Raw genomic sequence first — 25,407 nt, 5'->3', positions numbered from 1 at the left:
TTAAGCCCTACAGGACTCTTGAAAAAGACTTAATACTATATTGATTTCTATCTTATATTCATGGATGTTTTACCTCTATATACTTACATGTGCAACATGCAAGCAATGCCCATGGAGGCCAGAAGAGGGCAGTGGAGTCCCTGGAACTGGAACTACGAACCTTTTTGAAGGGCCACATGGGTGCTAGGTACCAGACAGGAGTCCTCTGCAAGCTGAGCCACCTCTCCAGCTTTGACTTAGGACTATTCTAATTTATGCACCCAATGAGGACTTAACTTAAACTAGACTCAATATTAAGATATTTGAAGCAAGCTGTTTACTTCATCATAAAGACAAGGCACTAGTAACTGTGGCAAAGCTGGGAAGGAAGGAGGAAGACCAACACTGACTTGTCCAGCTGTGTTTCTGGAACTGCACTGGGACAGGCTTCCTCCCAGTCTGCAGCTCAAGAACGGAAGGCTTTAAAGTCTGCACTCCAGGTGTTTGACCAGTACTGCAGAGGTGGGTTCAACCCAGAGGGAAAGGTCCTGGCTTCCAGCCACCACACTCCAGAACAATGCTTTTCACAACACAAGGCTTCCAAACTGAACAAAACAGCTAGATAAAAACAGCATCTTGCAGCTTCTCATTTAGAAAGAGGGAAAGAATACACATTTAGCTGAAAATATTTGTATTTAAATGTTCCTCAGCAAACTGAGAGTCTCCTAATGGACATACAGACATATTTCCAATCTCTACGTACACCACAATACGTCTGTGTTGCCTGAAAATGTAATCCTCCTGCCTCTTCCATCCCTTAGTGCTGAGATTACAAGTGTATGCCATGCCTGGCTCCCTTCATGTATTTATTTCTAACATACTAGAAAAAAATGCTGCAAATAATTAACAACGCAGTTAGTTCAGGTGTAACTGTTTCAGTCACCCCAAAGGTCAAACTCTATATATATAAAAAAGTTCTTCCCTAGAGACTAACTCTTATCAAATGGTAAGGGTGAAATTCTGGACCACCCCCAAAACAAAGAGGTACACACAAATCACATCAATCCTAACACCACCATTCCCAAGTAATGAGAGGCACTACTACCTAAGATACAGCATAAAGACAGTCAAAAAAAAAAAAAAAAAAAAAAAAAAAAAAAAAAAAAAAAACAGATGCCATGGTCTTGAAGCCCAATCTTGCATTGGGCTTCAGCAGAGCAGATTACAAATCAAAATGGAGTCACTCCTACTGAAGTTAGCCAAACTGAAACTAAGTTGTTATCTGACCTTCAGAAAAATCAGAAAAAAACAACCCAATTTCCCCAGCAGGCCTTTGCAATCCATATGACAATAAGTATCCTCAGTTTTAATGCTTGGTAAACCCTGTCCTGAAGTGATCTGATGTGGGACTGGCTGTTTCTTGATTGACTTAACCAGTTTTCCACTTTGCAAGGGAAGTAACTTTAAATCCACCAACCCCCTTCTTCTTTTGTTTTTCAGCCCTTTTGTGTCCCATAAAAGGAAGTCCCAAGCCCACTATGGCAGTACTTTTCAGAGTTTCCAAAATGAAAATGTGAATTGTGACCCCAAGGGGAAAAGGACAGGGTACCTCATACTGCAGGACAGAGCAGGCACCTCCAGCACACGGATTTCCCCAAGTGTTACTAACATTCTGTATTGTCCTCTTGCTTGGAGCTGGTAATTAAAGGCACTATCTAAACAGTCAGACTCCTCTCTATCCACCGACTGGAGGCATGCAGGGAGGAGGCATGCAGGGAGGGGGCATGCAGGGAGGGGGGCAGGTCAACAACAGGAAAGAAACGCCTTCATTCCCTAAGCAATCTAAACAATCTGCACTATTTGCGGAGAGTTACATGGCAGTCACTTTGTTTTAACGGAGGCTGAACCTGGAGTCCAGCATGTGCAGAGGAATTGCTCTACCACTAAGCTCTACCTCCAGTCCCCTTCTGACTTTTTGAAACAGGATCTTAATTACCCAAGATGGCCTTGAATTTCCAACCCCAGCTACCAGCCCTTGGGGTTACACGCCTGTGGTTGCTAGGCCCGGTGATAGTATTGTAAGTAATCTAGGGGTGACCAAGTATAAAGACTAGATGTGGAATGCAGGACAGCAACCTCACACTATTCTCTTGGCTATCCCAGAAAGTTTAGAGTCCATTTCCCTTGAACACTAAAAGTGAAATTAACTAGACAAGTTCCAGAAATCAATGACATCTATTTTTTTAAAAAAAATCTTAAGCAGGGCTCAGCGGTTAAGAGCACTCACTGGCTGCTCTTCCTAAGTACCCAGGTTTGATTCCCAGCACCCACATGGCACTCACAACTATCTAACTCCAGTCCCAGGGGATCAGAGCCCTCTCCTGGACTCCTTGGGCACCAGGCATACATGCAGTACACAGACAAACACGCACACAAAGCACTCATAAACATATATTTCAAAAATCCTAAGTATAAAAAGATGGCCCTTCGTGATAGTGAGCTTGTACTCCAGGCTGAGACAGGATACTGAGTTCAAGTCCAATCTAGAGTAAAAGAGACTTCATACATATTAATTTAGACAAAGCCCTTTTGCCTGATCCATTTCATATGCATTTTGGTAGGATTTTAAGCTAATTCCACTCTACTTATTGTAAGGAACACTACACATTTTTATAAACGTATCAGGCAACGTTAATACACAATTGTCAAATCTGATAATGAACATCCTGTAAATCAGTCACCAATTTTCCCCCTATTTTTCCATTAACTAATGGTGAAGGGGTGAAAAGGAAGGCTAAAGATGAGCCTCCTCTCTCTTTCCAAAATTTCGCCACCTCGAAAGTGTGCTCAGGATGTGTAGGTAAAAACGTCTAAGATCGGGTTTCATTTTCACTGCCTAACAAAAGCTATGCAGAAGGCAATTACTCTCCATCAATCCCTTCAGGCTGCAGTTCCTTCCAGAAAATTCCAAGGAAAGTTACTGAGGTATTCGCATTTCGGTACGGATCCCATCTTCCACACTGGTCACACCGAAATCCTTTACTCTTAAACGTACCTTGTATGGCTTTTGGATGCACACGATAAATAAACCTTTAAGCCAGGAGTAAGACTTCAAACAGAAATACCCTTACAAAACCCGAAACCCAATTCACAGATTATAAAAACCAAATCGATATAAAAACAATTGCGTAAACAAACTTTGTGATGCGCATGCAACGACGTGGATGACTGAAGCCATTTCTCAACCCGACACCCCCTCCTCCCGGAAAGGCCCAGAACGCACCATCCGTGCAGGAAGCCACCGGGGACCGCGACCCCCAGCGCTGCGCAGTACCCACACCGCACTTCCATCCCGGCGCATTCCGGGAGGCAAACCCAAGGTCACGCAGGCCCGCGCCCCGAGCCCCCGCAGGCAGGGCGTCACCAGGGTGACCCGCCGCGGGGGTCCCGCCACGCCCCTCCCCCGCCCGGTTACGCAATGCCGCCGCCCCCGCCCCCCGCCCGGCGCGGAACAAAGCGCGCGGGAAGCGGCCGCGGGGCTGGGGCAGGGACCCCGCGAGCGCCATGTTGGCGGGGGCGACGGGGACCGGGCGGGGGCGACGAACAAAGGAACTCCCGCACGCCCCGGCCCCAGCCCGCCGCGCCCCGGCCCCACCGAGCCCGGCCGGCAGGGGGCGCTGAGGGGCGCCGCCCGCGGACAATGCGCCCGGGGCCCGAGGGCTGCGCTCACCTGGGTCCGCGCGCCGTGAGGCCCACCCGCTCTTCCCTCGGCCCTGCGCCCGGCCCCACGCGCGTCTCACCTGCCGGCCGCCGAGGCCGCCCACGGGGCAGCCGTGGCTCGCTCCTGCTCCCCGCCGGCCCAGCCCGAGCCAGACGGCGCCTCCCCACCCCCGCTCCTCGCCGCGGCCGCCGCCCGCCCCCCGGCCGCCACGGCGCACGCGCACTGCGCCCGCCGAACTGCGACGGCCGCGCCGCCCCGGCGCCCGGCGCCGCCGGACGTACTGCGCAGGCGCGGGTAGGAGGCGGAGCCTCGCGGCGAGGGCGGGGCCTGGCGCTGCTCACCTGGAGGGTGGGGCGCGCACCCGTGGCCGCCAGGTGCGCGCTGGGAAGCCGCGGGCCGCGCGCCGACCTGGTCTCCCTTAGGAACGAAGCAGGGTCAGGAAGGCGAACGGCGAGCCGCGGGCGCGCGGGCGCCCGGGCGCCAGCATTTGCACTTGCACAGGAGGACGGGTTTCAGGAACTGTCCTGCCTCTTTGTCCTGGGACGGTACATCCGCTGTCTCGCGGCCTGGCTAGCTGCGGAGAAGCGTGGGGCTGGGTCACGTGACCGTGCGCTGCGCAGGTGCGCGCTCGACCCTGCAGAGCAGCAGCTTAGGGCTGCATGCAGGACGCGAGCCCTTTAAAAATATGAATGGGCTCCCCAAGCTCCCTCGAAGACACACCGCCTTGCTGCACGCCGCACTGCGCAGAGGCCGGGAAGCTCGGCTCTGCTGCAGAGCCCAGGGCCTCCTGCAAACACGGCTGAGAGCACCTGCTGCAAACACCTGGCCTGGCCTCTCTGCAGCCACTGCCCTAGAAGTCACCCCGGGCTCCTCGCAAGGCTGCAAGCCGAGACTTCGCACGATCGCACGTGAATCCGTGCGACTTCGGTTCCAGTTAAGACGCCTTTTGAGGATCTGCTTGGCTGTGTGCGAAAGAGGGAGAGAGGAAACATCCAGAATGGTTTGGTTTGGGGGAGGGGGCGGGAGTCGAGTGTCGAACCTGGAGGTTCGTCTGGATCTCACCCAGCCTGGTGCGCTCCTGTCTTTTAACCTCCCCTAGCCCAGTGTCTGGAGCCAGGCGGTCACCGACCTGGTTCCTCGAGTGCTACAGCACTGCCTCATTGTAATAAGCCTCCTGCCAGAGTGTTGTCAGGTCGAATTACGAGACATTATTGGAAAGCCCTTTGGGCACTCCAAACCTGCAACACGCTTGTTAGTTCGCAGTGCTCTTTGCACACCTTTTTTCTCTTCTTCTTCAAAATAAGATTGATATGTGCCTGCTCAAATTAAAGTGCTTGTCTCCGATGACACTCTTGGCAGAAGCAACATTGTCAACTGACCGACAAGAGGGCTGATTTCCGTAGAGACACAGCCAGCCTTGTGAGCATTGAGAGATGATTAGCTTTGGTTGTGTTTAATATTTGGTAGTGGAGGCTGACAGGAACAAGGAAGGGTGTGATGGGAAGGAGGCTGGAGTGGTAGTCTGGAACACTTCCGTTTCGTTGGTGAAACGCCTGGGTTTCTCTGCTGTATTAGGGTTCTCTAGAGGAACAGAACATATGTATGTGGGGTTTATTAGAATAGCTTTCAGGCTGTGGTCCAGCTAGTCCAACAATCCAGTAGTTGTTCAGTCCACAAGGCTGAATGCCTCGGCGGGTCTTCAGTATACTCTGGAATCGGAAAGAAGTAGGATCTAATGTCAGTGAGGCAGTGGGCTTGCCAGTGAGAGCAAGAGCAAGCAGGCAAAGACGGCAGCAAGCTTCCTTCTTCCTCCTTTAAATAGGCTGCCAGCAGGTGTGCCCCAGATTAAAGGTTTCTCTTCCTGCCTCAAAAGATCTAGATTAAAGTTGTATCTTCTCACCTCAAAGGTCCCTATCAAATGATTTAATTAAGCAAGAATCCCTCATGGGTGTGCCCAGCCATTTTTTTGGTTTTTTGTTAGTTCCAGATGTGGTCAAGTTGACCACCAAGAATTGACATCACATCTGCCTAGCAGTATTGATATTTGGGACCTGGTAGTTGGGAGGACTAGAGTTTGGGGTTGTTTTGCTTGAAACAGGGTCTCACTGTCTAGCTGACCTAGATGTGTTAGGTAAGCCCAGGCAGGCCTTTAACTTAAGATATTCCTGTGTAAGCCTCCCCAATGCCTGGCTGGATGACTGGATTTTAAGGATGATTGCCCTGTGCTCTGTAGGGTGGCATCATTCCTGGTTCCTACCCACCTGAGGTGCCACTAGCAGACACTTTCCTCAATGCTGACGAATCAAACCCTCCAAGCCTTACCTTCCCCCGTCTTCCCAATGCTTGGTTTAAATTTGCCTCTACTGATGATCTTCAGCAAACTGTCAAAAATATGTAAGCCACAACCTAGAGCTGTGAATGCCTAAACTGGATCTAGAGACAGGGTTGGTTTGTTGGTTTTGGTTTTTGTGTTTTGTTTTTGTTTGTTTGTTTTTGAAACAAGGCTGGCCTGAACTTTTTTATGTTGCCAAAGACCATCTTAAACTCCTTCCTCAGACACATGCTTCCACTTCCTAAGAGCTGGGTTAACAAGCATGTACCACTGCATCCAACTCAGATTGGCCTTTTGCTGGGTGGTGGTAGCACTCAGGAGGTAGAGGAGACCTGAGTTTGATCGAACCCACCTGTTGAAAGAGAAGAACAGCTTCTGAGATTTGTCATCTGACCACCACACATCACTGCCACTCACACTGACCCATATAAAATAAAACTAAAAATCTAATAAACTCTACCTTTGCTTCCTACTGACTCTTCTTAAGTTTCTTTTCACCAGTGAAGTCAAAGATTCTGCTTTACATTCCTATGGGCCTTTTTGGGATAAGCGAACTCCTTGGGCTGCTGGCAGCCATTCTGGGCTGTTTTGCCTGCTGACAAGGATTCTCATGGTTAAATGATGACCTACAGTAATATCCCTGCTAGCTCTATGACTGGCACCAGCAACTATACCCCTCCCACAAGAGGATCTTGATATGACAGTGGTCTCACAGGAACAGAGACAATTCTGTTGGGCCTGCACAGGTACTAGGGACAGAATTCTTAGAGCCACAACCAATACACTCTTGTTAAACTTGGCATGGCCTATACCCACCTTTATGCTAAGGATAAATAAGTTTGGCCTAAAGCAGCCTAGCTTGCACCCTAGCTTGATGTGTGAACAAGGTGTAACCTAACCTGAGTATGCTTCTGTTGACAAGCGAATCTCAGCCATTCCCCAGCTGAGCTTCCACTGATTGCAGATTACTAACTGAGCACACCAAGCTCTATAAGGCAAAAGTGGACTCTAAGGTATTCTCTGCATGGCATTGCCTTCTCTCTAGCCACAAGCATAGCCTGGATGTATGGTAGGGCCAGACATGCTGAACCAACTTTGGTCCAGAATGGTGCTTGGTTCTAGAACCTCTGTCTTGCTCATAGGCTGCTTGCTTAATTGCCTTTCCTGGCATAGAATCTCATAGTCTAAGGCTGTGCCTCAACTCATTATGTAACCAAGGAGGACCTTGAACTTTTATTGCAAATGCTTCTCTCTCTACCCTCAGAGTGTTGGGATTACAGGTATATATACCACACCAATTTTACTCACTATTGGGGATGGCTCCTGGAACTTCATGAATACTAGGCAACCTCTCTGTCAACTGAGCTGCTTCCCTAAAAATTTTACCTTTAGCAATTCGGAGTTTCTCTAACACTCATTACAAGGGCACCATGGGATCTGTGGAAGTCATTGGGTCTCAGGCCACCAGAGCCTGTCCAGGTGATCAAACAGGTCAGAAGGCCGAAGTGGAAGAAACTTGGGATCAGACACAATTGAGCATAGCCAGCGCCAGCAGGATCTTCCCAAGGTGCCTGTCACACTTGATGTCATAGGAGGCTAAGGGAGGTTAGGATGTGTGTGTGCCCAAGGCCTTGTGATGGTTAAAGTTATGTGTTAGGTCTAAACTACTGTGCTTAACAGATCTATAAGACAGAAATGCCTCCAACCTGTAAACCCCACTTGCCCGAGGAAAATAACTTCATGTAAGGTAACAAGCCACCTATTTTTGCTTCGGTTGCCCCAACTGCACAGGATGGGCTTGAGCACACATAGGCAGAAAGTATGTCAGGATGTATGCTTGCCACTGACTGGACAAAGGTGGGAAGTATGTAGCCTTAGAGATTTGCCTTCATAAGCCTCTAACTAATGTAATTTTAGTGCCATTCTCTGGGAATCCTGGGTATGGACATGGCCAGTATTTATTGTCCTGGCCAGTATTTAATATAATAAAACTTGTTTCAAATTTGGCTCAAAACTTGTGGTAGTGGTCTTATTCTTGCCTGGTAGGATTAATAGACTCTGTTACCTCAGTCTCCCATGTCTTTTCTGTAAAGCACCCTTGTTTCTGTCCTCTGTGGTGTCTACACTCTCCAGATCAAAGCTTTGCTGAGAGAAGGTGTTAACCCCGGATTTTCCCCCAGCTGTCTTACTTACTTTTCTGTTGCTGTGAAAAAATATTCCAACAAAAGCAGTTTAAGGGAGTAAGGATTTATTTTGGTTCACAGTTTGAGGTACGGTTCCATCACAATGGGGAAGTCAGAGTGGAGGGAGCCTGAAGCTGCTGGTCACAGTCAGGAATAGAGAGCAAAGATCCAACCAAGAAATGGTACCACCCACAGAGGGCAGATCTTCCCACCTCAGTTAACTTAATGCCCCCAGGGACATGCTCAGAGGCCCATCCCCCAAGACTCCAGAGTCTGTCAGTTGACAGTAACACTAACCAAGCCTGACCTTGACCTTGTATGTCCTTGAGAACAGGATACACTATGAACCTGAAGTCCCTCTTCAAGTAGGCTGGCTGAAACTGGTTTCAGTCTAAGATGGCTGCCAGGGTGATATCATACTAACTTCATTATAACCCCATCTGCATGTAGACAACATACCTCCAAAGTCACAGTAGTCAACAATTGCCATGACAACAAAGAAGGAACGATAAGGAGAGAAAGAACAGGTTCTGAAAATTTCCAGAAAAGATAGCCTATCATCCCAAGGGTTGAAAAGTTGATTTGAGAAATGTAGACAGATTTCTAAACGGTCTTATTAAAAAACATGGAGCCAGATATAGGGGTGAAAATGTGAGAAATCAGGGAAATGGGAAAAGCCACAGCTAACCTTATCTCACCAACTCGGTAACTTCCAAAAGGTGAGCTACTTCCTGTCTACCCACACCTATATGACTTGCTGCTCTGCTATCTGATTTGCTCTCTGTCCAGCTACATCACTTCCTCTTCCTGCCCAGCTCTGTCACTTCCTGTCTGTCTGTACAAACCTACAGACCTTCATTGTTAACTAGTGTTGGAATTTAAGGCATGTGCCACAATGGCTGGCTCTGTTCCCAGTGTGGCCTTGAACTCACAGAGATCCAGACAGATGCCTGCCTCCCAACTGATAGGATTAAAGGCATGTGCTACCATTGCCTGACTTCTATATAGTGGCTGATCTCCAGGCAAGTTTTATTTTATTGGGAGATACAGTACATCACCACAAGGAGAAAGTCTCTTTGTTGCTCAGTTGATCCTGAGCCACATTTCCAATTAAAGGGGGCAAAAACTGGGTAACTGAAGGGTTCATTGAAGACTACTGAAGACCAGTTAGGACCTATAGATGGATTCCTTAAATTTTAAAATTGATCCCCAGGCATATCCCACAGAGGCAGAGGCAAGATAGAAAATAAGGGACCATAGAAAAGGATATGGGAAGGAAATGGAGTCTCTTGCCCCTGCTTGCTGAGAACCTAGAGAATGTCATGAGGGCCAATATCCATAAATCTCTCCCATCTTGTAAAACTTGTTTAGGCCTGCTGTACTCCTGGAATGTAATGGTCTCCCCATTTCCTTCATATCCTTTATGCTGATTCTTTTAAAGCTGGCCAGTCATTAAAGACTGTGAGACCTGGGGCCGGGCGGTGGTGGTGCATGCCTTTAATCCCAGGACTCGGGAGGCAGAGGCAGGTGGATCTCTGTGAGTTCGAGGCCAGCCTGGGCTACTGAGTGAGTTCCAGGACAGGCACCAAAGCTACACAGAGAAGCCAAAAAAAAAAATTGCCGGGCGGTGGTGGCGCACGCCTTTAATCCCAGCACTCGGGAGGCAGAGGCAGGCGGATCTCTGTGAGTTCGAGGCTAGCCTGGGCTACCAAGTGAGTTCCAGGAAAGGCGCAAAGCTACACAGAGAAACCCTGTCTCAAAAAAAAAAAAAAAAAAAAGACTGTGAGACCCCAACCTGCAGGAAAAAGACGCAGCCTTCACCAACATTAGAATAAAAACCCAGTGAGCTTTCTGCCCCAGTGTGCTTGCCAGCATGGTTTGGGCTATGGAGGGAGTCGGATTACAGATTCCACCACACCTGGTGTATGCAGTGCTGGCGTGAACCCAGGGTTTCATTCATGCAGTCCACACCCTGAGCTCTATCCCCAGCCCAACACAGTCATTTTCTATCATAGTTTAATGTCCAGCAACTAGAGTTTCTGCAGACACAAGGTACAGTTCCCAACAGCTCCAGGCTTCCCTCCTGTGATGGTTTGAATAGGAATGGCCCCATAGACTCGTGTGTTTGAATGTTTGGTCTCTAGGGACTGGCACTCTTAGGAGATGGGACCTTGTTGGAATAGGTGTGCCTTTGCTGAAGGAAGTGTGTCACTGGGGGTGGGCTTTGAGGTCTCAGAAGCTCAAGCCAGGTCTAGTGACTCAGTTCTCTTCCTGCTGCCTGTAGATCAAGATACAGAACTCTCAGCTCCTTCTCCAGCACCATAGCTGCCTGCATGCCGCCATGCTTCCTGCCATAAACTTCTGAACTGTAGGCCAACCCTAACTAAATGTTTTCCTTTTTAAGAGTTGCTGTTGTCATGGTGACTCTTCACAGCAATAGAAACTCGACGACACCTCCCAACATCACTGCAGAATAGAGAGCCACCGCCCTTCCACATCCTGACCAAACATATATCAAGTGACCCACAAGAGAATTGGAGGCATCATCCCCCAGGAGGGGACACTAAGTATGCATGTTCAAGCGTGTTTATGCTGTGTTCAGGGAACATCACATGGTGGTGAGGAATGTTTACTGAGTGGAGAACTCTAAGATAGGCACAGCAATAGCGTGGTCAGCCCTTCCAACCACCTAGCTGGCTTCCTTCCCAGGGCCCCTGGTGCTCGGCCACCACCCATCAGGTTACTTGCTGCACAGCACACAAATAAATGCTTTTAAGTGTTACCCTCTGAGAAGCTCCCCAGCCACGCATGAGTGTACCATCCTCCCCACTTTTCTCACCTGTATTGGATGGCACTGAGCCTATCTGTTAGGCCATATTGGTTCGTTTGCTTTCCTATTTTCTGGGCCTTCGCCCCCATTATAAAGGCCAAAGGGCAGGGATGAGATCCGATTTTATTGCCCATCTACTCCCTAGACAGCACTTGGGGATCAACCCCTATTTGTCATAGATGACTGTGGGAATTGTCCTGGGAATACTCAGCCATATGGGTCTGTTAGGGCACAGAGCCTATGGAAGTAGCGGACATTGGGGGGTGGGTTAGACTTACTCACTTTTAAGGAGTGACATCAAATATCAAAAGTTCAGACTGTTAGTGAGATGGTTCTGTGGCCAAAGCACTTGCTGCACAAGTGTGAGGACCAGAGTTCGGATCCTCAGCACCCATGAACAAGCTGGTGGGAATGGTCATTGTCATGTGCTGTTTGTGCTCACTGAGAAGCTTACCATTCCAGACTTTTAAACATGTTTGACTAAAAGTGTCCTCCAAGGCCACCTGTTTAGGGATGGGCTGGCCAACCCTAGAAAGAAGAACAAAATATCCCAAGACTGAAAACATGTCCTTGAGAACAGATAAAAAATGAACCATCCAACAGAGGTTACTATTGTTTGTCCCATGGTACAAAAGTGCCTGTAGTGGAGATTTAAAAAAAAAAAAAAAAGCCAGAAGTTCATGGCTGGGAAGCCCAGCCACGGAGGGAAAAGTTCTGATCAGAAACTCCAGCTGACTGCCTCAGCTTCCCAGTCAGCTTCTGCTGTGAGTTTTGAGCACACAGTTTGATATTATCTCTGTCTAGTGCTGTTTGTTCTTTTACTTGGAAGTTTCCCTGAGGGGACTCTGCTCTGCCTGGGGATTCTTTATTGTGAAATCCAGCTGGCAGTCTCAGTGAGACTTCTTCTGTTGATTTCTGCTGGATGCCCCGTCTGTCTGTCTCCTCTCTGTCTCCCTAGCTCTTGTTATTTACTCTCTTGCTTCTGCTTGTTATATACCTAATAAACTCGTTCAAAAAAGAAAGTGTGACTATTGTAGACCATTCTCCACACTGTACAAAACACCTTTTGTGTCTCTGTTCACAGTGCCTGTTGTGTTAGGTATATGTGTGTGTGCATATGTGTCAGGTCCAAAGGAAATTTCCCCAGATTCCAAAAGGCAGAAGGGACACTTGGCTATCTGTGGTGCTTATTAGCACACCAAAGCACCTGCTGGTCTCCAGGCTCCCTCAGTGTCAAGTACCTGCTACACATTTCAAAGTCCTCCTCCCTACCCTAAACTTATCCAGCGCAAGGCCTTCCTTCCCCAGCCACTCAATCTCTCTACTGCTATTTCAGCTATGTCCTCTTGGCTTGCTTTGTCTCTCTCGCTCTCCCCATCGTATCAATTGAGATAAAGAAAAAGGGACTGAGGAGCTAGCTCAGATGATAAAATGTGTGTACTACAAGTATGATGACCCAAGTTCAATTCCTAGAATTCCATAAAAAAAAAAAAAAAAACCTGGGCATGGTGGCACAGGCCTGTAGTTCTAGGGCTTGAGGGTGGAGACAGGAGGATCCCTGGAGTTTCCTGGCCAGCCAGCCTAGCCTAATTGGCAAGCCCCAGGTCCCAGTGAGACACTATGTCTCTAACAATAAGGTGGATGGCTCTCCAGAGGAATGACACCCAAGGTTGACCTTTGATACCACGCCCCCCCCCACCCCCTCACACACACAAACAAACGAATATAAGAAATCCTAGATCAGGCTTAGCTGTGAACAACTTTCCTTCAAGCTCAGTAACATCTGAAGTTAGCCTAGATTTGAGAACTGCTAAGAAGTTCGCAAAGGGAGCCCGAGACAGGGCCTGACATGCTGAAGGTGGCAATGATATGTGAGTTAGTTAACCAACCCAAAGCTGTGACCAACCCTTACAGCACAAAGCTACCGCCCAATGAAATGATACAGAAACTGGAACTTTGGAAGTGGTCTCTAGGATCACACCACCATGCTCCCAAGACAAGGCTTCTCTGGCCACTGTGTTCATACCCATTGGCAAGAGGACTTGAGATTGGCCTTTTTATGTGGTCATGATCAGTGACCACTGAACTTCTGGCATTTTCACTGGGCTCACATATGCTGGCCTGTCAGCACAAGCAACTGGCTGAAGTTCTTGAGGAACCTTTGGACCATCATCAGGGCCATCTTCCCATCCTGACATAGCTCAAGGACGTCACAGTAGACATAGGTCAAGCCCTCAAGCTTCTGAGGGGTTCTCACCAGAGAAGATTTGTTAACCCCACCGGGTGAGAATAAGACCACTACCACAATTTTTTAAGCCAAACTTGAAGCAAGCTTTATTAAATACTGGCCAGGTCCCCTGGATACTGGCTAGCTCCATACCCAGGATTCCCAGAGTATGGTACCAAATTACATTAGACAGGAGCTTATAAAGACATGGCCCACAAGGCTGTGTACTTCCCTCCTTTGTCCAATAAGGGGCAAACATACATCCTTACATGCTTTCTGCCTATGTGTAATCAAGCACATTCTGTGCAGTTGGGGCAACAAAGCTTGTTTACAGAAGTTACAAAACACGTGACTTGTTATCTAACATGAACAACAGCCCCCAGCATTCCAGAAAGTTACCTGTCCTTGGGCAGGTGGGGCTTACAGGTATTACAGGTATTTTTATTTTATAGATCTCTTAAGCACAGTAATTTAAACCGAAAGCACAACTTTAGGCCTCAAACCACCCCTCCTTGAGTTGTATCCTGCATCAAATCCTTGACTCTGTGGTAGGACCCTGTTGATAATGGGATCTAATAATCATGAGCTTAATGTACAAAGACAGGAATTTATGTATCCAGTTAAGGCATTAATGATGCAAAGGCCACCAGTAATTAGCAGAAACAGAAAGGTCAAAGTCTCTGTGATGGCTGATGTCAGACTTACTATCCAGGAGGATCCTGAAAATGAGAATGGAGACCAGTCATTTATTTCATCTCAAGTCCCCATTTTTGCACTGATTTTTTTTGGAGGACAGCCAGATTGTCTCTAATGATTTCCAGGTGGTTTGCTTAGAAATGGCAATTTTATTCTTAAAACCACACAATAACCTCCTTGTTCTACAAAGAGCAGGCTGAGTTCTCTATCATATTATAGAACTACCTGAGCTAATGAATCTACCTGTTGATAGATCTGGGTCTATTTGGTTTTAATAGGTACCTTTCTGATTATGAGCCTAGAAGCCAGGCATGAGTCCTGGTGTGCCAATAGGCACTATAGATAGTCATTTTGTCCCCTTTGCCGAGGAGTTTGCTTTGGACCTAACAGTCTAGCTTTTTATTGAGGACACAGGGTACTGTTCTCTCTTCTGTAACTACTTCCTGCTGAAATTAGGACATCATTGTCAGGGCTGGGAAGGTTGGAATGCTAGTCAAAGGTCAGGAGGGGATTCAGGCAATGAGGCATTCATCAGAAGCATCTGGTTAGCTGACCCAGCTGAAGAGACAGGGAGCATTCATATCAGCTGGACTGGTCCACATCAGCTTTCAGCAAGTACAGAGTTCACAGCAATTTGGAGCAGTTTGTAGCCTGCAGCTGTCTCCTGGATGGTGTCTGTCATGGTTCCAGGTAGAAATCTATTGGGCCAGATACAGACTAGGGACAGAAGTTAAAGTTTAGAACTTAAAGGAAATCTTACATTTGAAACTTCCAGGCCCATAGTCCTGGTAACTGGGGGAGGAGAGAAGTCCCAAGACAAGAGAGAGAGAGAGAGAGAGAGAGAGAGAGAGAGAGAGAGAGAGAGAGAGAGAGAGAGGTATCTCACTCTCAAGAATAGGCGTAGGCAGGTGGGGAAACTGAGGCTGTTGACCTGTGAAAGGTAGAGCCATGTCTTACAACCCCCTCAACGTCTTTAAACTTGCAAGAATTTTTTAGTTTACAAAACCAAATAGAGCTTTTAGGTATATTACTGTTAGCACTGTTTGTAATCTGTACTGAAATCCACATTGTAAAAAAAGCAGCTAACAGGTATCTGTAAAACAGCTGGAGTAGACTCATGCCTTCAAGTCATAGCAAAGGCTATGGTTTGGGGTTAAAAAGTATGAGCATTCTTTTCTCTGTCCAGAGGGCTGGATATATAGATAGAACACAGATGTTTTTAGACCAATGAAAAGACAACCAAAGTTGAGTTTATACTTAGAAGACAACCAAAGGAAATTTGAACTTCTGAGCATTTGACTATGATGTAGTCAGTGCTCTACCAGGGCTAAATTAATAGCTTATCAGAACTCCATTGATTAATGTTAAAACTCTGAACTTGGGCTGGAGAGATGGCTCAAAGGTTAAGGGCACTGACTGTTCTTCTAGAGGTCCTGAGTTCAATTCCTAGCAACCACATGCACTCTTCTGGCCTGCAGTCATACATGCTGTACACATAATAAATAAATAATTAAGAAAAAATTCAACCGGGTGGTGGTGGCACATGCCTTTAATCCCAGCACTCGGGAGGCAGAGGCAGGCATATCTCTGTGAGTTCGAGGCCAGCCTGGGTTACCAAGTGAGTTCCAGGAAAGGTGCAAAGCTACACAGAGAAACCCTGTCTCGGAAAACCAAAAAAAAAAAAAACTCTGAACTTTTGAAATCTCAGTATAACAATATAATGGGGGGGGAGAGAAGAAATATGAAACATTTTTTATTACCTTAAATCAATTTCTTATACCTTTACAGCTTGCATTTACATACCTTAAAACACTTTCTTAGACCCTCAGAACTTACATAAACTTAAAACCTTCTCATATAATCATTTACTGTGAGACACAGGTGGTTGATTATTGAGAGCAGTAATTACAAAGCAAGTTCCTTTAAATAAAGGAGTACTAAAAAGTTACACCTGAAACCTGTTTATCCTTTAATGTGAAGCCTATTAGCAAGGCAAACCTGTCTATCTTTCTCAGCAATAGACCTAGTCACTCTAGAAAAAGCAAGCCCTGATTTTTACATATGAAATGAACTAACAAAGTAGCTGCAGCCTTGGTGAAGGAGCTGGGTGCCTTCCACTGCCAAACTGACAAAGCTACAGTTAGCCATCAATACCATCAGAGATCTGAGAAGGATAAATTATAGCAGGAAAAAACCAAGCAACCAACCAAAAAAACCACCACCACCACCAACAACAACAACAACAAAAACCAAATGGACTTTGTATAAATTAAAATGATAGAGACTTACCAGCCACCTGGATGATTGCCCTAATGGGTTCCTGTGATCTTGATGGCTTGGTTGGGGGCAGAGGTCATAGGTTTTCGTCTGCTATGCAGGACAGCCTTGCATCTTCAGCTGCTATACAGGACATCATAGGCCTTCGGCTGCCAGACCCAGAAGGTCTGAGAGATTTTCCTGTGGATGAGGAACCTGGGCAAATTGGCCTACCTTGACTTAGGCAGAATAGGGCAGTCAACCCACAATTTGTTCAGGGCCCTGGTAGCAGGCAAGGCATGGGACAGTTTTTCTCAGTGGTTAGTGTCACCACAATCCAGGTCTGTGCCCCAACTATCTTCTTTGGATTTCTCTTAATAAAAAGAAATTGGAGAGTGGAGTGTGAGGGTGCGCATCTATAATTCCAGGATTTAAGATGCGGAGACAGGAAGATCAAAAGGTCAGGATCACCCTGGGCGACATAGCTTATTAGAGATCTGCATGGACTATATCAGATCCTGTCCAACCCATCCCCAAAGAGGAGAGGGCGAGGATTTTGGCTGAGAATTGTGGCTGGTGATAAAGCACTTGCCTATTACATGTAAAGCTTTACTTTACTACACACCACCACCAACAACAAAATCTATTGAGTTTGGTGGTACATGCCTGTAATTGGGAGGTAGAGGTGGGAGGATCAGAAATTCATGGCTAGCCTCAGCTGAACAGTGAGTTTGAGGTTAGCTGTCTTAAAAAAAAAAAAAAAACTACAATAAAAAGCCATTCTTTTCATGTTTAAAGCTGGAAGTTGGCCAGCATGGTGCTGCTCACCTTTAATCCCAGCACTCAGGAGTCAGAGGCGAGGAGATTTCTGTAGTGGGTATTCGCTCTGCCCATGACCTTGGACTCTCTGGCCAGATAGAGACAGTGCTGCCTGCCTACATGACCTCTTAAAAGGGAAGAGGGAGGGGTCACGAGCTCTCTTGGATTTGGAAGGCTTCCTGATGCGTGGTTCGGTGAACTGGTCTGCAGCTTTCCCCATCTTTCCCTGGGAGACAAAGAAGCAACAGATGCCTTCATTTTGTATTTGTGAGTGTGTGATCCCCATTTCAACCCTTAATAAATAAGTCTTCTTCCCAGACATCTGTAGATTTCTCGCATTAGATTTCTGTGAGTTTGAGGCCAGCCTGGACTATGTAGCAAGTTCATAGTGAGACCTTGTCTCAAACAAATAAAATAAAAGTAGAAGTCATGTGGTCCTAAGGAAGCCAATAAAAGCCACTAGAACTATTAAATGAGTCCAGCAAAGTTGAGCTGTGTAAGATCAATATACAACAATCAATTTTGAAACACCGCTTGCCCCCAAAAAGCAGGCTACAAGCCTGTAATCCTAGCACTCAAGAGACAGAGGCAGAGGCAGGAGGATTAACCACAAGCTTGAGGCCAACTTGGACTTCACAGCTGGATCCTGTGTGAGTGTGTTTTTTAAAGAAAAAAACAAACACGGAAAAAATCAATTGCATTTCTACACAGTAGCAATGAGCAAGCTGAAAATTAAATTATAAGATAGTTCCATTTAATAATAAATTCCAAAGTAATAAAATTATGCAACAATAAATTAAACAGATGAAAGACAAGCATGGCGACTCATTTCTGTAATCCCACACTTAGGGAATGAAGACAGGAGACTTGCCTGTGTCTCAGAAACACACACACACACACACACACACCACCACCACCACCACCACCAAAAAAAAAAAAGTGCAAAATTTCTGAAAACTATACAACATTGCAAGGATTTAAAAACTCGAATAAGTTTGGAAATCATCCCAGTAGCTGGAGAAGTCACTCAGGGTAGGGCACCTTGTCTATTATTCTCAAACCTTAGATTCTAATCACAAAACCACAAGAAATAAAAGTAGAGAAAGAAAAATCCCACATTCCTGAATCAGAAAAGAATGCACAGAGGCTGATTGATTGGGGAGTAGGATGTGGAAAGGCATAGATGCTTTTTGCAGAGGGTGGGACACTTAGAGTCATACAGTTTTGTGCTGTTACAATTGGTTTTTAACTAGGCTGTGATCTTGGAAAATATGGGACTTGTAACAGAGAAATTTCTAAATTTTCTTGCAATAGTAGACCTGTGCTGTGGATATTACTCTATATAAATAAAACATTGATTGGCCAGTGACCAGGCAGGAAGTATAGGCGGGACGAGGAGAGAGGAGAATTGAGGGAACAGGAAGAAGGAGGAGGAGACACTGCCAGCCACCACCAGGACAAGCAACATGTGAAGATGCCGGTAAGCCACGAGCCACGTGGCAAGGTATAGATTTATAAAAATAGGTTAATTTAAGATATAAGAACAGTTAGCAAGGAGCTTGCCACGGCCATACAGTTTATAAGTAATATAAGCGTATGAGTGATTATTTTATACATGGGTTGTGGGACTGTGGGGCTTGGTGGGACCTGGAGAGAAGCCCTCCAGCAACAGACCTGTATTGTGTGAAGCTGGGCCTGGTGGTACAGACCTGGAATTCTAGCTACAGAGAAGGCTGAATCAGGAAGGTCAAGAGTTCAAGGCCAACCTAAGCAACATAGTAATTTTGTCTCAAAATTAAAAGTAAAAAGAGTAGCTAGAGTTCATACTTGCTTGGCACTCTGAGGCCCGAAGTACTGCCAAAGCAATTATACAGCTATGCTAACAACCACTGCACAGTGAACTGTAAGTGGGTGCAGTGTACAGTACAGGAATATCCTTTGGTAGAGGCCAAAGAATCCCAAGTTCAAAGTCATCCTCAGCTACATAGTAAGTTGGGGGCCAGCTTGGGTTACCTGAGACTCTGTTTGTTTTGTTTTTCCTTCTTCTTCTTCTTCTTCTTAAATAAAAATTATTGAAAAAAGACCAAAGGGTATGGATCAGTGAGTAACGTGCTTGCCAAATATACATGATGACCTGAGTTTGGATCCCCACCCAGTACCTATGGAAAAAGCGAGTGGAGCATCCTTACCTGTAACCACAGTTGGGGAGACAGAGACAGGAGGTTCCCTAAGGCTCACTGGTCAGCCAGTCTAACTGGTGAGCTCAGTGAGAGACCCTGTCTCAAACATAAGAGCAATGGAGGAAGACGCCTAGTATCAAATTCACATGCACATAGCAAGCAAGTATGTGTATTTGCACACACACATACACACACACACACACACACACACACACACACACACACACACACAATGATAAAGTAAGTCCCCCTCTTTTTTATAGGGAACTGGACACAAGTGAAGCTGGGGTGTTCTTCAGGTTTTCCTGAGTTTTGCTTGTTTTCCTTCCTCTATCTCATTTTTAATTTTGTTTCAAGTTTTGATTTTCCTTCTCTTTTCCTTTCTTTTCTTTCTGTCTGTCTTTCCCCCATTCTTTCTTTCTTTTTTCAGATAAATTTTTACTATGCTGTCCAGGCCAGTCTAGAACCATCACTTTTCCTGCCTCAGCCTCCTCAGAGCTGGGGTTATAAGCACCACCACACCTGACTGGATTTTCTTTGTTTTATTTTATAATCAACCAAGTATAGCTTAATTGCAAGTGTGTGTGTGGCTTTGTGGTGTGTGCCTGTGTGTTGACACACTGTATATATGTGCTTACATGTGTGCATGTGGAGAGTCTTCCTGGGTCACTCTCCATTTTGCTGAGACCTGGCCTCCCAGTTGAACCCAGAGCTTACCAATGCACAATAATCTAGCACACTAATATGGGGATCCACTGTCTCAGCTTTCTGAATGCTGGAATTACATGTAAACTACAGCATAGCATTCTTCTCCTCCAACACTGGCCAATCATGACTGTCAACTTGAGGGGATTATAAGTCACTGAAGTGATATGCTTCTGGGTATACCTTTGAGAGTGCTTCCATAGAGGATTAACTGAGATGGGAAAACCTACCCTTCATGTGGGTGGCACTGTTCCATGGGCCAGAGACCCAGGCTGATTAAAAGGAAAGAAGGCACCAGCATGCACCTCTCTGCTTCCTGATCATGGATAAAGTGTGACCAGCGGCCCCAGCTCCTGCTCCCATGCCTTCCCCACTACAGTGAACTTGAACTGTGAGCCAAATGAATCCCTCCTTGAGTTGCCTTCATCAGGGATTTTGTCACAGCTGTGACAAAATATACCACCTCTAGTTTCTTGCACATTTTTCTGTAAGGCAGATGAAGGAGCACCATGTAAAGTAATTTCCTATGTAAAAACAGCCAGTGTTTCAAACAACAGACTATTCTTCACTAAAAAGAAGCAAGCTATGAAGTGTCGAGACACTGAGGATCCCCTGCCCAACTGTGGTGCTTTGAATCGGAATGGCCCCCAGAGGCTCATATGTCTGAATGCTTGGTCATTAGGGAGTAGAGATCCTTGACAGGGATTAGGAGGTGTGGCCTAGTTGGATTAGGTTGTGGCCTTGCTGGAGGAAGTGTGTCACTTGGGGTGGGCTTTGGGGCTTTAAAAGCTCAAGTCAGTCTCAGTGTCTTCCTGATTCCTGCCTATCCAGATGTAGAACTCTCAGCTCCTTCTCCAGCACCACGTCTGCCTGCCTGCCGCCATGCTTTCTGCCATGATGGTAATGGACTAAACCTCCAAAGCTATAAGCCAGCTCCAGTTAAATGTTTTCCTTTATAAGAGTTGCCATGGTCATGGTGTCTCTTCACAGCAATAGAAACCCTAACTAAGACACCAGCTATGCTGTGAACCTAAACTCTTCTGAAAATGGTCTTTTCTGAAACACTTTGACCACATAGCAGGGTCATTACTTGTTAAGCATAGACATCTTTGTCCAAATGTCTAGTGAAACTGTTTCTCTAAAGTTAAAACTCCAGAGGGCTGGAGAGATGCTAAGGTAGCTAAGAGCACCAGCTGCTCTCCCAGAAGAGCCAGGTTTGAGTCCCAACTCCCATACAGGTGGCTCACAACTGTCTGTTACTCCAATCCCAGGGGACCCAACTCTCTCTTCTGGTCACCTCAGGTACTGAATGCATGTGATGCAGAGTCATGCAGGCAGGCAAAACACCCATACACCTAAAATAAAAATTAAAAACCTCAAAAAATTAAAATGAATAAATAAATTAAAACAAAGTGAAATATCCCACCATGCTGGGCATGGTGGTACATTCCTGTAGTTCCAGCCCTTGGGCCGTGGCAGCTTAAGTGCCTGTGCGGTGTAAGCGTTTGTGCCACTAGGACGCTGGGAATCGAGCAGCTGTGAGGTGAGCACGCAGTGACAACAAGCACCATCTTTATACACAATTCCCTAGGTTAAAAAGAGAGAGAGAGAAAGATAAAAACTGACTCTCCTTCCCGTGGCAGCCATTATCTGTCAATAGCTCCTCAGTCTCAGCTAGGGTGGGACTTTGTAGGGCCCTTCCTCCTCTGTGATAGACGTTTGTGTGGCTTGATCTTGCACATGCCTTGTATGCACAATCACAGCCGCTGTGAGTTCATGCGTGCAATGGTCCTATCAGATCCAGAAAACACTATTTTGCGGAAGTCCTCCATAACCTCTGGCCCTTACAATCATTTTGAAAAAGTACTTTAAGAGTTATTTGAGAATGCTATAAATGTATTTTTATGTGTGTTTAGTTTTGATCTTTTTGTTCTTGAGACAAGGTTTCTATGTGGTCCTGGCTGTCCATGAACTCACTATGTAGATCGGGCCTTCAACTCTTAAGAGATTCACCTGCCTCTGCCTCCTGAGTACTGGGATTAAAGGCGTGCTACCATGCCAGATGCATACAATTTATTTTGATCATATTCACCCCCATCTAGTTCACTTACTCCTCCCAGGTCCATCCCTATCTCCTTACCCTTTTCAATTTTATGTCCTCTTTTTAAATTATTATTTAATAACTCATCAACTCCAGTTTTTTTGTTTGTTTGTTTTGAATTTTTGAGACAAGGTTTCTCTGTGTAGCTTTGTACCTTTCCTGGAACTCACTTGGTATCCCAAGCTGGCCTCGAACTCACAGAGATCCACCTGGCTCTGCCTCCTGAGTGCTGGGATTAAAGGCATGCGCCACCACCGCCTGGCTCAGCTCCAGTTTTTACTTTCCATACACTTCTGGGTATGGGGCTATCCTTGGAGCATGATTGACCTACCAGGGACTTGAAAGAAAACCAATTCTACCTCCTCCAGAGGCCATACATTGTCCGCAGCTCCTCAATTGGAGTTGGGAACTCATGAGTTTCTTTCTATTTCATGCTAGAGTGTTGACTAATTTGATCCTGTGTGGGTCTTGTGCAGCCATCCACAGATGCTGTGAGTTCATGGGTGTGACAGTCCTTTCGTGTCCAGAAGAGACTGTTTGTTATTCTCTGGTCCTCTGTAATCTCTGGTTCTTACAGTCTTTCCACCCTCTCTTCTACCGTGGTCCCTGTTGGGGAGTGATGTCATGTAGATGTCCCATTCGTGGCTGAGCACTCTACAGTCACCCATTTTGCACTTTCACCAGTTAAGCACCACTCACAAAACCAAGCAACCTCTCTGACGAGGTCCGAGAGCTGCACTAATCTATGGGTATAGAGATAAGGAATTAGAGAGCAGTGATACTATGTCCATTTAGCAAAACAACAGCAGTAGGTTCACCCCAGGGGACTATGAGCTACCTGACCATGTGTTTCCAGGCTGATTTGCAGTAGTTGGCAAGTGTTTTCTCCTGTAGATGCCTTAAATCCCGTCAGAAAGTGGTGGGTTACTGCCATGACATTTGTGCCATTATTGCACCTGTGAGCATGTCTTATCTTCATTACTGTGGTTCACATCTGGGTAAGTCTGCTGATGAATCACCCTGTCCCACAGTCTGCATATCATCTTCTAGTACTGTGAAAGTAGCCAGCAAGGAGAAAGTTCCCTGGTCAGTACCAGCTTGATTTTTCCATTTTCTGTGACCAGTGTGTGTGCAGTCTTCAGCAACAAGGTCTTATCATTAAGTTTTGATGGGCAACCAAGTGTCTCTTACTGTCTTCATGCTCCTTCTGTGATGATACTGGAGCCTTGTTGGAGGAGAGGCTGTGTGATAGGTTGCCCATGCCTCAGTGGATGGCCTTTACCTATGTATATACTGACTGTGCTGTGCAAATTTTTCATCCTGTTGCCAGTGATGTCTAGAAGCCAGTGGGAGGAAGAAATGAAGTTTATTAATGTCCTTTATGGATGTCAGTAGGCGATCTTCCCATTCTTATCTATGGGGCTGGGAGTGGGACCTTGGGCCTCTATGCATGCTAGGCAGGTACTCTATCACCCAGCCCTCCTCACTTCAGTGACTGAATCAGAGACTAGAAGTGTTTCAAGTTTATTGTTTCAATAAAATAAATCCCGCTGTGATATTTTTCAGAACATTTCTTTCTCTTCTGCACTGTCCCTTTGGAATTATGTTGGCATGGTACTTTCCTTTTTCCACTCTTAGTTTTGTGTTTAGGGTTAATAAAGTATGTCACTTCCTTCAGAAAGACTGAAGTGTCTGTATATAACCCTGTCTAATCCATACTTCTATAATTTTAATTATTGTTAAGTTCTGCTCATGGCTAAATAAGACGGCATTAGCAGAGCTGCAGTTCTCCGAGTAACCTGACAAGTACTTTGTGCAAAGTGTGTTAGTCGTCTGTCAGTGTGACAGAATACCCGAGGCTGTCAACTTAATGAGAACAAAAGTATTCATTGGTCTCATGATCTTGACAGTTCTAGTTTATGGTAAGGAGCAGTGTTTCTCACAAACACTCAGCATTTTCTTGGACATTTTACTGTAAGGCCTGCTGAAAGGGGTCCTGTGTAAGGTAACCTTAGATGTAGGAATTGTAGGGGCAACACTCACCTCCTGGCAGCTAGAAAGCCAAGAGAGAAATGGAAAGAGACCATGACTCCAACTATGTAACCTCCCTCCTCAAGGCCCCATCTTCAAATGGTCCCACCACCTCCCAGTACTGCTACTCTCGGCCTTTACCAGATGGGCCAAACTATCGCATGTATCAATTCACTTTTAAATTTATCTTATTTAATATTGTGTGCATTTATGCAGTCCAGCCATTCATGTGGAAGTCAGGACAACTTTGTGGGGTTCATTCTCCCCTTACATTTATATGGGTTCTAAGTTTGCATCACCGTGTGGCAAGTGATTTTTATCCATGGAGCCACCTCTCATTTTATTCTTACAGCAGCTTTATGAGTTATGTGTACTTACAGTGGCCACTTAATAATGAGAAAATCGAGGTCTGGGAGGACTGAAAAGCTTGCCCAACCCAAGTCTCTGTACCTGAATGCAGCAGATCTGAGCTTTCAAGTCCCAGAGCACTATGACTGGCCTTAAATCTGGACAACCGTTTTTAGCTACTATCAGTACCTGGAATTATTAAGTGCTTATAATATTGATATGGTCTGAATATTCCTTTTTTAAAATCTATATGCCAAAACCTTGACCTTGAGGGATGTTAGGAGATGGGACTGAGGTAATAGGTACTTGTATTGACTATTTTCCCTCTCTCTTTTTTTTATTTTGCTTTTTTTTTTAATAACTGTCTCTTATAGCCCAGGCTAGCCTTAAACTCACTCTGTATCCAAGGATGACCCCGAGCTTTCGAACCCCTTGCCTCTGCTTTCTAGTTTATTTCCCACACATATAAAGAAATACTTGAAGCTAGATAACTTATAAAGAAAGTAAGTTCCCTTAGACCATAATCTGGAGGTTCAAGAATGTGACACAGACACTGGTCCATCTCTGATGGGAACCTCATGGTGGATGACCTGACAATACCCACAGGAGTATGTGAGAAAGGGAGAGAACTCATGGGGAGGCAAAGGGCCAGGGAGGCTAGGGAGGGGCCAGTCTTGATCTTCCGTTACAGATTGCTCCAGGACTGACCTACATCTGTTCCTTCTGAGGACACACCTTCCATCATCTGATTACTTTTCACTAGGACTCATCTGTTTGACAAGTTCATGCCACCTGTATATTTCACATGAGTCTTTGTTCAACACAGTTTGTCTAACCCACACCAGTGTCCTGATGAAACAGACTCATGGTACAGGGATTATGGGTACACGTTTGCAGGACCCATGGTACAGGGATTATGGGTACACATTTGCAGGACCCATGGCACAGGGATTGTGGGTATACATTCTCGAGAAGCTGGCCAATCACTGGAGGCTGGGG

At 46.0% G+C, this 25,407-nt stretch overlaps 1 protein-coding gene across 2 annotated transcripts in view; it reads right to left on the bottom strand.

Annotated features, from left to right (window-relative positions):
• Spin1 (spindlin 1) overlaps positions 1 to 3,911 on the bottom strand; it is a 52,551-nt gene extending 48,640 nt beyond the window's left edge. The window contains exon 1 of one of the 2 annotated variants that reach the window (XM_076573325.1): positions 3,780 to 3,911. The gene's annotated coding sequence lies outside the window, so the exon portion shown is untranslated. Of the gene's footprint in view, positions 1 to 3,262; positions 3,421 to 3,779 lie in introns of those variants that run through there. The other variant, XM_006976855.4, reaches the window with a different exon arrangement.
• Positions 3,912 to 25,407: the final 21,496 nt, after the last annotated feature.

This window comes from Peromyscus maniculatus, chromosome 5 (assembly GCF_049852395.1).
Source record: "Peromyscus maniculatus bairdii isolate BWxNUB_F1_BW_parent chromosome 5, HU_Pman_BW_mat_3.1, whole genome shotgun sequence".
Classification (NCBI taxonomy): Eukaryota; Metazoa; Chordata; class Mammalia; order Rodentia; family Cricetidae; genus Peromyscus; species Peromyscus maniculatus.
The sequence above is the reverse complement of the archived record's forward strand: the minus strand, read 5'-3'. Positions and strand labels throughout refer to the sequence as shown.